This window comes from Miniopterus natalensis, chromosome 5, assembly GCF_054644295.1.
Source record: "Miniopterus natalensis isolate mMinNat1 chromosome 5, mMinNat1.hap1, whole genome shotgun sequence".
In the NCBI taxonomy this organism is placed as follows: domain Eukaryota; kingdom Metazoa; phylum Chordata; class Mammalia; order Chiroptera; family Miniopteridae; genus Miniopterus; species Miniopterus natalensis.
Genome location: NC_142085.1, coordinates 56467061 through 56479355, shown reverse-complemented (window position 1 = coordinate 56479355; position 12295 = coordinate 56467061).

The window sequence follows — 12295 nt, the reverse complement described above, 5'->3', positions numbered from 1 at the left end:
ATCTCCCTGAAGTGCCAAGTTCTGGCATCTAATCACAAAAACAAAACCAGACTGAGAATATCCAGAGAAAGACAAATAAATTATAAAGGAAGTGGGAAAGAGAGTGGTCAACAGAAAATAGGAGTGAGAAGATGTATTTGTGTTCTGATTTTGTCACTAACATAATCCCTTTCTGCTTCCCTCCAAGAATCTACTTGGTTCACTTCCTCATGCCGCTCAGTTAAGGCCTTCTCAAACTACCTATAAACATTACGGTCATGCCCAGCACTCCTTTTCTTCCTTTCCAGTCCTGTTTTCTCCGCAACACTTACCATCAACTGGCATAATAGACACTTTATCAGTTTATTAGCATATCTGTTCTTATTGCTCTTTCTGAACTTTAAGCTTCATGTGGGCAGGGATTTATGTCTGTTGTGTTCACTGCTGTATCCCCAGGGCCTGGAATAATGACTAGGTTCAAAGACACTTAATAAATACTTGTTAGATGACTGAATGAGTAATCTTAGTAAAAATACAAAATTTATTATTGCTGTAGTCTTTCTGCAAAAAGCAGAATACCTGCTTCATGACATCAGTGATACTGCTCATATTTTACGCCCATTTTAAAGATGAACAAAAAAACACCATCATACTCAATATCACAGAAGTAATTGGAACATAACCAAAGAGCCCTTGTTTTCCACTTATTTATTTATTCATATATTTACATTACACATGGTTCCTCATAATTGAAGATTCTTCTAATTTAACAAAGAAACATTTACAGTTATAGGAACTGTGGTTCATTTGAAGGCACATGAGGAATGAAGAGTCAAATATCTAGCTTCCAATTCCAACATTTGTGTTAAAGCCCCTAACCAAAAATATAATTTAAATTACTTAAGTTCTTCAAGCTAAAAAAATATGCCTAAGTACCTTATTAACTGTGAAAAATATAACTTCTAAGCAAGATGTACCTACTGCAGTAATATAAATGTATATAAAATATAGATAGATGTGTTGGAAGCAGTCTATTCCTTCTAATAAGTAAGAGCTATATATTTGCTAACTTTCCAATAAAAGTTACCATTTTTTTCCTTTACTGAAACATTCTCTAACTTGTAACTAGAGACTGGCCAAAGACAATATTTGAAGTCAAGTACAAAGCTCAAATCTTTATTTAGTTTCTTTCTACTTATTGTCTACAACAGATTAAAAATAACTGGTTCCTTTTGTTTTCCAGTTTTGAATATCCTTTATCAGGATATCCTTTTATAAAAATAAAAAAAAAAATTGAACCCAATGATAATATGTATGTATTTACCTACATATTTCCTCCTTAAATGTTTCTTACCCAAAATATTGAAGTGGGGAGGGGAGGCTTTTCTCATATAATTCTCCACATGACCATTCTGCCATCTTTCTTTTAAAAATAGCAGCAACCCCCAACTAACTCTAACCTCCTCCAACTCCACATGCAAATTTATAAACTGGAAGCCATCTTCAATTAATTTATTTTCCTCTTCACTCAGATCCAGTCCTTCACCATATATGATTGAATTTATCACCTTAATAGGGCTTAAATCCATCTACTATCATTGGATTTTCCCCTCCGGTCTTTCCTAGGCTAATGCAGTCATCTCCTAACTGGCTCTCTTTCTCCTTAACTTCATCCTGCTGTCAGAGCTGTTTTTAAAAATGTGACCTATCTGACCACATCCCATCACAGATTCTAAACTTGTAATGCCTCCCCACCGTCTACAGAATGAAGTACAATTTCTTTATTATGGACCTTTAAAAAAATCAAGATCTGGCTCCCACCTACCTTACTATCTCATATCACTCAATGATTTAGACCCAGAAAATATGTCACAGGTAATTTACCAAGCATCTCATTTGTTTTCATAAACCTCCATATATATTATTTTGTGAAAACTGAAAAACGGATCCCATTTCATCTCTTTTTTATTTCCTGTGTTCTCATATTTTTTAATTAAAAAAATAATCACTTTAATAAAAATAATTACAGAGTCTAGTAATTGAATTTTAATACTTCTGGAGCACCACCAAGAATGTTCCAGGTTTAATACTGCACATGAATCTAGTATTCATCATTACAAAAGAAAAATAAACTTCATGTAGATGGATATTCAGACTTAGTAAGAAAAATCATTTTTAGAGCAAATCATTCTATATGTAGCTATAGATTAAGTGTGCCCATGGGAGGAGGTGAGTTCAGGGTCTTCCTACATCACCATCTTGAACTGGAACCCAAAAAATTATTTGTAGGTCCTCAAGGGACCTTAAAAATCTTCTGATTTTAACCCAGCCATTTTACATATTAAGACTGAATGTGAGACAGCTACCATCTCTTCTTGAAGTTAACTGAACAGTAATAGGGACTGAAAGCTTGTCTATTCAATAAGATAGTTGTTTAAATGGCCCTTAAATCAGATGTATATCTAGACAAAAAATAACCCATGCCACATAGAATTTTGACTACCACTGAGTGATGGTCATAACCAGTCTAGTTTTGCTGGTTAGTTGATTGGATTTGATGCAGTGCATCTAGGCAATCAAAGAGACTGAATATTTTTCAGGTGTGTAGACTGCTTATTCTGAGGAATTAAAGTTGGCCTAAAATGCAGCCAATCTTCAAAGCTCAAAGGTGGAATGATAAAACTATATGAACTCATTTGTTTATAGGTATTAGTAGTTGCAACAGGTGACTACACTCAGAATTAGTCATGATTTGGCCTAGACCTCAGAGGACTAAGCTGGGTGTTGTAATGTGTTTTGTTTGTTTTCAAATGGAATTATTCAAGTAATAGAATTACTTGAATAAGTTTTAAATCACGATGAGTTTTATTTACCCAAGTTTACTAGTAACAGAGCAGTTCTCAATCTAGACTGTCTAGATGATAAAACCTGAATACCTTTTAGTCATGGGGCATATCTAATTCAAGAAGGATTTATTACAAAGTTGAATGTCTTCTGCCAAAACCAACACTGGAGAAAACTAAGGGACCAGATGATAACAGTGCTGAGACCTCTAATGTCTATACACACCAATTGTAAGGGCCCAATTTTCTCAGCATGTATCTCACTTAGGCCAAGAAATTCTCATCAACTTCAAAGGGAGAGATGTGCATCCACAGATCTGAGTTTGCAGTATCCAGGGCTTACTCAGCAGGAATATATACTACAATTTATGGTACCAGGCTTCATTTTTTCAGTTCAAATCAACTCAGCTGGATTTTGAAGCTGTAGTTCTTGGAAATAATCAACTATCCCTTAAAATATCAAATCCTCTTGGCTTTATTTCACATATCAATTCTGTTGATTACCTAGGATAAGCATGGTTTAGATTTATAGATTGATATGCAAGACATGTAATATAGAGCTGTATGCTATACTACTATGTAGCTTTATAGTATCAAATTACCAAAATTTATTCTGGAGATAATTTTATGCATGGCAAAGAGAGAAGCAGTAGATATAATTTCCTGTTTTGCTGTTCAACAATTTTCTTAAAAATGTAATTCTGTTTACAAGCACTGTTTTTCAGCTTTAATTTGATACTTTACTACAAGGTAAATTATCTTTTAATGTAATTACCTTTATGTAATAATTATGATCTTGAAAGTCTGCAAAGTGATTAAAGGGCAGTTTCCAAGAAATAGATTTCTGGGTTTAAATTATGCAATTTTTCTGCTTATAGTTTTGGTGTTACCTAATTATTATTATCATTACTATTAAATACTTATTAATTGGCAGGTATAAAGGTAGACCCTTAAAAATAACTGAGACTTAAGGTCAAAAATGTTTTTAATCACGTATTTCAAAAGTTGACAAGTATATCCCTGTTATCTTTTTTTAAAGCATTGATTAGTTTTAACTCACTCTAGCATTTTATACACATCAGCACCTGTGCCCATTTAGCAAAGAATTTCAGTACAAATCACTCTGAATTGAATAGACATCTCTAAGAAGCATTACAATTGTTGCAATATTTTTAGAAACTGAAACAAGGAAATAAACAACTTCAGTAAAAGTGATTTAAATAACAAATAACGTCTTTATAAACAGCTTATCTCCTTGAGAACAAAGAATAAACAAGGAGACAAGGGTTTTTTTTTTTCTTCCACTATTAAAGCAGATCACAATATGAATGGGTGAAATGTCATGAATAATTGGAGAAAATCACAGAGTAATCTTCGACAAAAACATCTGATTTATTTAAATTGTCACTACTTGTCTTATTAGAACCTTTATTTAACCTTGTTATCCACAATGCAGTATTCAAGCTGGTTTATCAAAAATGTACTTTGAAACTAACCATATTTTGAAAATCTTGACTTTCTCAAATGCAAGCTATGGTAATGTAAACCTCTGGTGGCAGCTGTTTTACTTGGGACCTAATTAATTGATATTGCATTAGACTGCAGTGCCCATGAAAACCAATGTTTTGAATCTAAAACAACAGTAAATAAATGAAGGCTTTGAAACATTCTTTCAATAGATTTAAGCTCAGGTTTCTGGTCAAGAAGATCATCAGGCTTCCTACTATTACATTCATCTGGATACAACGTTCATTCAATGTCTTCTACTCACAAACCTAGCTAAACACAGCCAGGCACTCCTTATCATAGCATTCAAGGCCTCATCTTGTGATTTTCCAACCATATTTTTTTTTCTAGATAAGATTATTTCCCTATTAACTCCTACGAAGATTCTAGGTATTTTGGGGCTTACCATTGTGTCTGGCACTGTTCTAAATGTTATAAAAATATTAACTCTTTCAATGCTTATAACCATGCTATGAGGTAGGTAGTACTGTCCCCACTTTATACATAAAGAAATGAAGGCACAGACAGGTAAAGTAATTTCTCTAGGGTTAAATAGGTACTAAGGATTCTACCCATCTCCTCTACGAAACTCTGATTAATTAAATTTGCTCACAGTAGTGAGCAACACAGATATATTTGTATGAAATATACAAATCAATTCAGATATATTTGTATAAAATACAAAATTCTAGCCAAGAGGTATTTGACATAAATATAAGACATAACTGAATGGCAATATGCAGATCATGCTAGTATTGTGCGTAATGGATAAGAGAGATCAGAGAAAATAGGCAATATGCACCGCCTGGCATGGCTCAGCGGTTGAGCATCGACCTAGGGTCCAGGAGATCGACGTTCGATTCCCGCTCAGGGCACATGCCCGGGTTGCAGACTTAATCCCCAGTCAGGGGTGTGCAAGAGGCAGCTGATCAGTGACAACTCTCTCATCATTGGTGCTTCAACTCTCTCCCTCTCCCTTCCTCCCTCTGAAATCAATAAAGATATATTTTTTTAAAAGAAAATAGGCGCCCGGCCGGGCGTGGCTCAGTGGTTGAGCATCGACCTAGGATCCAGGCAATCAGGGTTCGATTCCCTCTGAGGGCACATGCCCGGGTTGCGGGCTCGATCGATGGCTCGCTCGTCATTGATGTTTCTATCTCTCTCTCTACCTCTCTCTGAAATCAATAAAGATATATTAAAAAAAAAAAAGAAGAAGAAAATAGACAATATGAAGATCTCTGCAGTCTAACATTACCTAAAACCAAGCTATGGCAGAAAAGATGAAGGGCAGATGAGAAATAAGGGGAAAAATGATGACTCGTTGCAGGTAAATAAGGCCAAGTGATTTGAAAAATAATGATAATATTTATACCAAAAAGGATGTAAATAATGGAAATTACTTGGAGGTAAGTGGGATGAGACTGATTTTAGACATGTAAATTAAATTTAGTAAGACAACAAACAGAAATAGCATATGGGTGCTTGTATGTGTGGTGTGACGAGTGCAAACATTGTATATTCGAGGTTGAAGTAAGTATAGATTTGGGAGTATTAAAAGCTTAGTGGATCAAGCTTTGGTCTAGCAGACCTGTCAGTCTCTCTACCAAACCAAACCCACAGGTTCTGGACAAATACACCTAAGAGGATATGTTCCCAAATGAATCGTTAGAAGAGTTGACTTCCTTTGCAAGTACAACTAGGTATGCCTGGGAATACAAATATATATATCTGTGGCCAAGGTCTTTCACTAGAGCATTAGCACCAATCCACAGAGACCTGCCAGGCCCCTCGTCTCCCAGTAGAAGTTCTGGTGCTCTTTGCATGCTGACAGCCTCCCCTGACCTGGCATCTCACAGACTTCCAGTGTGAGCAGTCCTCAAGTGCTTAGTGCAGTGCCTTCCTTGGGTCAAGCCAGGGAAATAAGGGCAACTATTTCTCAAGTCCATTCACTTCTGTGCATTCCCACTGCTATTATCTTAGTTCTGCCAGAGTGATCTTTCTAAACTAAAAGTCAAATCAAGTCATTCCCATTCAGTGGCTTCCTTCAGAATGTCTTCAGATAACGTCCAGAACCATAAATACGGATTGTAATGCCCTTCAGGGCCTTGTCCCTCTGGCCTTAGTTCTTGACATATTTTCCTTTTATTCCAGTAGTACTGAACTAAGTGTAGCTCTTTCTTTTCTCTGGGCCTCTGCAAGTGTTCATCTCCAAAATACACCTCTCACACACAGGCACACCCAAATCACAGGCACGTTGCCTGTCAAATACCAGCTTCATTTCTCGCTTTTGTTGTCACTTCCTTCTGGAATTCTTCCCTACTACCCCCAAGACTGGGCTATGTGACTCTCATCACGCTCTACTGATATGTCCCTATGACCAGACTAAAAGACTCTGGAAGCAAAAACTCTATCTTGTTTACCGCCATCCCTCTTTCCGCACTCCCTCCTCACCCAGCATCTAGAATAGTGCCTGATTTATTCTAGCAGCTCATGAATGGCCAGAAGGTTCTAAGAATCTTAAGGGGGACATATCTGTTCATCTAAAGAGACCATGTGATGACACTGGTTCTGGAATGGGACCCTCCCCCACCAATTAATCAATATATCTGGCATTCCTGAGATTCTCTAGATCCTTGTTACTCAGTGTGGTCTGGGGACCAGCAGCACCGGAATTACCTGGAAATGCAAAATCTCAGGCCTCATCCTAGAACTCTTGGATTAGAATCTGCATTTTTATAAGGTTCCCAGGTGATTAATGTGCATGTTAATGTTTGAGAAACTCAGTGCTCTAGATAACATTAGTTGTTCTTTATTCTGAAAGTTGGTAACCCATTTTCTTGAAAGAATGCAAATGCCTGGTTGCTGGTGTTCCAGAAGCTGAGGACTTGTCTACTCCTTGTTAGAAATCTCCTTTTTCCACCCTTTCTGCCTATAGAAAGAAGCCTTCCATTTTGAATTGTTAAATTAAAAAATTTTTTAATTGACTCTGAGAGATTTGTTGTTCCACTTATTTATGCATTCATTGTTCAATTCTTGATGTGCCTTGATCAGGGATCCAACCCTCAATCTTGGTGTATCTGGATGACACTCTAACCAACTGAGCAACCTGGCCAAGGCAGAAGCCTTCCATTTTGTATAGCTTCTCAGAACTCCTTTCTATTTGCTAGGTAAAATGCTGCTAATTCATGAATCATTGAATAAAGTCACTTTGATCTTTTTTTTTTTAATTTTTTTTATATCTTTATTGATTTCAGAGAGAAGAAGGGAGAGGGAGAGAGAGAGACAGAAACATCAATGATGAGAGAGTCATTGATCGAGCTCACAACCCAGGCATGTGCCCTGACCGGGAATCGAACCCTGATCGCCTGGATCCTAGGTCGATGCTCAATCTCTGAGCCATGCCTGGCCAGGCCACTTTGATCTTTAAATTTACTTAATTGAATTTTGTTTTTTTAACATAGGTCACACAAAAAGAAAATATGAATGGCATGTAAACATATAAAAAGATGCTCAAGCCTAGCGAGAGAGGCTCAGTTGGTTGAGTGTTGCTCTGTGCACCAAAGGGTTGCCAGTTCCATTCCTGGTCATGGCACATGCCCTTCAGAGGGCAACCGATTTATGTTTCTCTCTCTCTTTCCCTTCTTCTCTCTAAGCACGTCCTTGGGTGAAGATTAAAAATGAAAAGATGCTCAACTGTACTCATAAAAAGGAAAAATAAAATAAGGGCATGATTTAGACTAGTAAAGATCAAAAAGTTTGATAACACTTGGTGTTGGTGAAACTATGGACAAATAGGCACTTTCATTCATGCTGAACAGGGTGTAAACTGGTAAAACCTGTACAGAAGGAAATTTTGCAGTAGTTTGTAAATGCATTTATCCTTTGGCCCAGTGATTCCATTTATAAAATTGTATCCTACAAATTTAATCCCACATGTTTGGAATGACATCATACTCAAGGTTATTCTTGCAGCATGGTAATGGTGACAGGTTGATATCATAGTACATATATTCATCAGTAGGGGACAAATTAAATTATGGAACATCATGTAATGGAATACTTTGCTGCTGTACAAACATGGATCTAGCTTCAAGATATTATTAAGGGAAATAAGGTACAAAAGTGTATCCTGTGATGCCATTTTTGTTAATATATACACACACATATGTTTTACATGCTAGAATTTTTCTGGAAGAATGCAAAGATATACAAGAAACTGTTAACAGTGGCTGTCAACACAAAGGGGAACTAGATGGCTAGTGACAGGGATAAAAGGCAGATTTTCCGATGAATATCCTAAGTGCATTTTGACTTTTGAATAATGTAAATGCTATATTTAAAATTAACAAACAAACCACAGTGTTTATACATAATTTCCTCAACACCAAATTTGAAAATGCTCACATCTTCAAAAGCTGGTAGTGGCCCAGACCTGCCTCAGGCTCTGCGTTCTGAGGATGGCGTGCTGTGGGCTGTGGGTCAGTGGTGAGGAAGCGGAGATTGAGCTTCACAGCTTTTCCTTTTCCTGGTGCTGCATGAAGTGAGGTTACCTGCTGAGAGTAAGGAAAGGGGTTGCAAAATGTGAGGAGAGGAGAGGGTAAAATAAGGGATTACGGAGGCATGTTGAAGGGTGGGCTGAGGTTAGAAACCATACATTTGCAAAGGTGCCATTTGATTTGGGATTTTCTTTGGGAAGACTCAGAAGCCAGGGAGTGGGGTTGTAGATGGTAGGTCAGAGTGTGAGAACTGAAATGCTCTGAATTGGGAAAATGATATAAAAGTGGTCATGCCTGGCCCTTGGGAAGGTTATAGGATTTCTTGATGTTTGCCACGATTCCAGAGTCTGACTCTTTGGAGGTCCAGCTACTTGGTTTTATCATTGTCCTTAGAGGTAATCAAGCTCACAAGAGACCAGTTTATAAAACAGAACCTCCATTTACAAATTTAAAATGAAAATATAAGCCAACTGCTCCCACAAGGTAGGACATCCTTTTGACTATAAAAATGTCTTCATAGGAAATGATATCACTTATCAGCTGTTTGGTGATCTCTGAAAGAAGAGGAATCTCAATGACTGAAGTGATCAAGCTGTGATAATCTAATATACTACTCAAGGAACACAACTGTCAAGGTCTTCACAGAAATATAGGCACGCTGACAAATTATTTTGCTAGAATTTGTCTATAATTGGTTATAGTTTTCTCTGTAACATTTTAGCCCATCCATACAATACATTTGTGTCTTCCCATCCTTCCCTGCACTTTCATCACCACCCTTCCTAGTTACCAGTGCTAACAACCTGGTATATATCCTTCCACACAAAAATATGCACATCTAAAAGTACATATATACATGCACAGACAGAGTTTTGTTTGTTTACCAAAATGAGATCATGTTAGATTATTCTGTGATCCTCACCAATACAACAGATATTCCTCTTGCAATTCTAATAACTAAAAATATTTTTAATATTCTAAGAATTAAAAATAGAACTATTCCATTTGCTCAAATTATTATATAATTTCCCACAGTTTTAATATACTATATTTCAAGCATTTTCTTATTAATAGGCCTTCAGGCTATTTACAGTTTTTGCCATTACAAACAAAGCTGTGATAGCACACTGTACTTACATGCATAAGTACTAAGGTCTCTTGCAGCAAAAGTTGGATTTGGGGATTAAAGTGTCCTGAATATTTTTAATTTTTTTAAAAATATATCTTTATTGATTTCAGAGAGAGGAAAGGAGAGGGAGAGAGAGAGATAGAAACATCAATGATGAGGGAGTTACTGACTGGCTGCCTCCTGCACGCCCCCAACTGGGGTTTGGGCCCACAACCCAGGAATGTACCCTGACCAGGAATCGAACCCCGATCACCTGGATTCTAGGTCGACGCTCAACCGCTGAGCCACGCCCGCCTGGGCCAACATATGAACTTTAAAAATATCTTTTCTGGTACTACCCACCCACCCAGGGCGGGGGGAGGGAGGGTAAAATTAGCCACACTGGGATTCTGATTACAATTGCCTTATTAATTTTGGATGAAGTGACATTTTTCTGATATTAATTCCTTCTATCCAGAAACATGGACCCTTTTTTATTTAGGTTATGGTTTATGTCATTTAATTAAAAATTATAATTTTGTTCTTATAGATCCTGTGCCTTCCTTCCTAGATATTTATTTTTCACTTTGGGTCATTGTTGTGAATAGGATATTTTTCCATCTCCATTCTAACTAGATATTACCTAAACAAAGTTATAAACTAGGCTCTTTACTTTCATTCAGCCACTAAATTATCTTGTTGATTCTAGTAGCTTATTCTCTTTTTATATTTTTTCTGGGAATACAATCTATCTCCAGAAAAATAAGGATAAGTTTTCCCTGATGTTTATTATACTGGGAAGCTCTTCTTTAGCTATAGGACTGTGCTATGCTGCTAATCTGCTATCCTTTGTAGTTGTTTTCCCACAGCACATAAATTACTGCTGCCCAAGGCTGCTCTAAAGTGGACTACAAGGAACGAGGCAGAAGTTTTCTATGAAAATATCCCATGATTGCTTTGTTCAGGTGTCACAGATGACAACACAATACAGGGTGGTTCCTGGTCTCTTAAATTCAAAGTCATCTATAATCACTTCTTGAATTCACAGTTTTAATCAAGTTCCCATTTGGTCTCTTGCAACAGGAAACAGGCCCAGCAGAGAGTCCTGTCTGGAAATACTTAATCTGTTATTACCCTTATTCTTTGAAAGAGAGATATACTCAGAGAGGACTTCTCTGACCACCCTGTTTAATGAGCTTGCCTCAGTCACTAGCACATTATTCAGTTTTATTTTCCTTATAACACCAATCACTTGGCAGGTATATTATTTATTAATTTATTTGTTTCCCACAAGATATACTGGACTATTAACCCAACGAGATCAGAGAATTTCCATGTCTTACCTTTATCTCTTTAGTATCTAGAATTGAAACCACCTCTAGGTCTTCAATAAATATTTGTTGAATCAATGAGTGTTGAGTTTTTGGGGAAATAATCGCATCATCTTTAATTTCTTTCGACTGTTCTTAGTGTTATTAGGAATGGTTGCTAATGATCTGAACAATTTTTCAGTTTAAAGAACAGATCATTGAAAGTAAATCAGTTTCTGAAACCTGAAAATTTCAGAAATAGTTGTGAGACTATAACATTAAGGGAGATAGCTCTGCCGGCTGGGACAGAAATTTATCCTTCTACTTCATTGTTCAAAACCTGCATTTGCTAGAAATGAACTATGTGTTTTTTTCATTTCTTATAAATGTTTATCTGAGTTTCATTTCAAATGCTGTAGAGATACGTTTGTCACTTTTTCATTTTTTAACTTGCTGGGACTGTGGGACATGAAGGAAAGAAGTTGGTCGCCCAAGCAGACGGCATTCAAGGCAGGGTTCAGCCCACCTACTACCTGTTATTTTGTATTAGAGGGCCTGCCAGTCAAAACACGGCTTGAGCTTAGTGCTGTGATTGCGCGAGGTTTCTTTTGTTTATTTCACTCTCCTACTTTACAGCCTTCAATTAGTCAAATCTGACACGTGTCTGGCGAAACTGTCGAAGTTGATGTCAAAGTCCCTGAGGCGTCTGTTAATGGTCACCTCCAAAGGCATTCAGCGGTTCAAGGTGAGACGGCGGACAGGTCGGCATAAAGCTGGCGCAGGCAGTTTTGTTTCCACTGCGGGCAAACCTCTCGCATTAAACCTCGCCGTTTAACTTTGGTTCCGGCAGTTCCCGGGCGCACGAGACCGTTTCCGTAGTTTTTCCCACTTCCCCTGGCCCCGGGAGGACCCAGAGAGACAGGAAGCGCCCGCCCCCACTTCCCTGGGTTCCGCAGGGCCGCGGCCTCATTCCCACGGCGACGCGCTCGCCCGGTGCATTGTGGGCGCTGTAGTCTGGCCGGACCCTGAGTCTGACTACAAGTCCCGTGACCC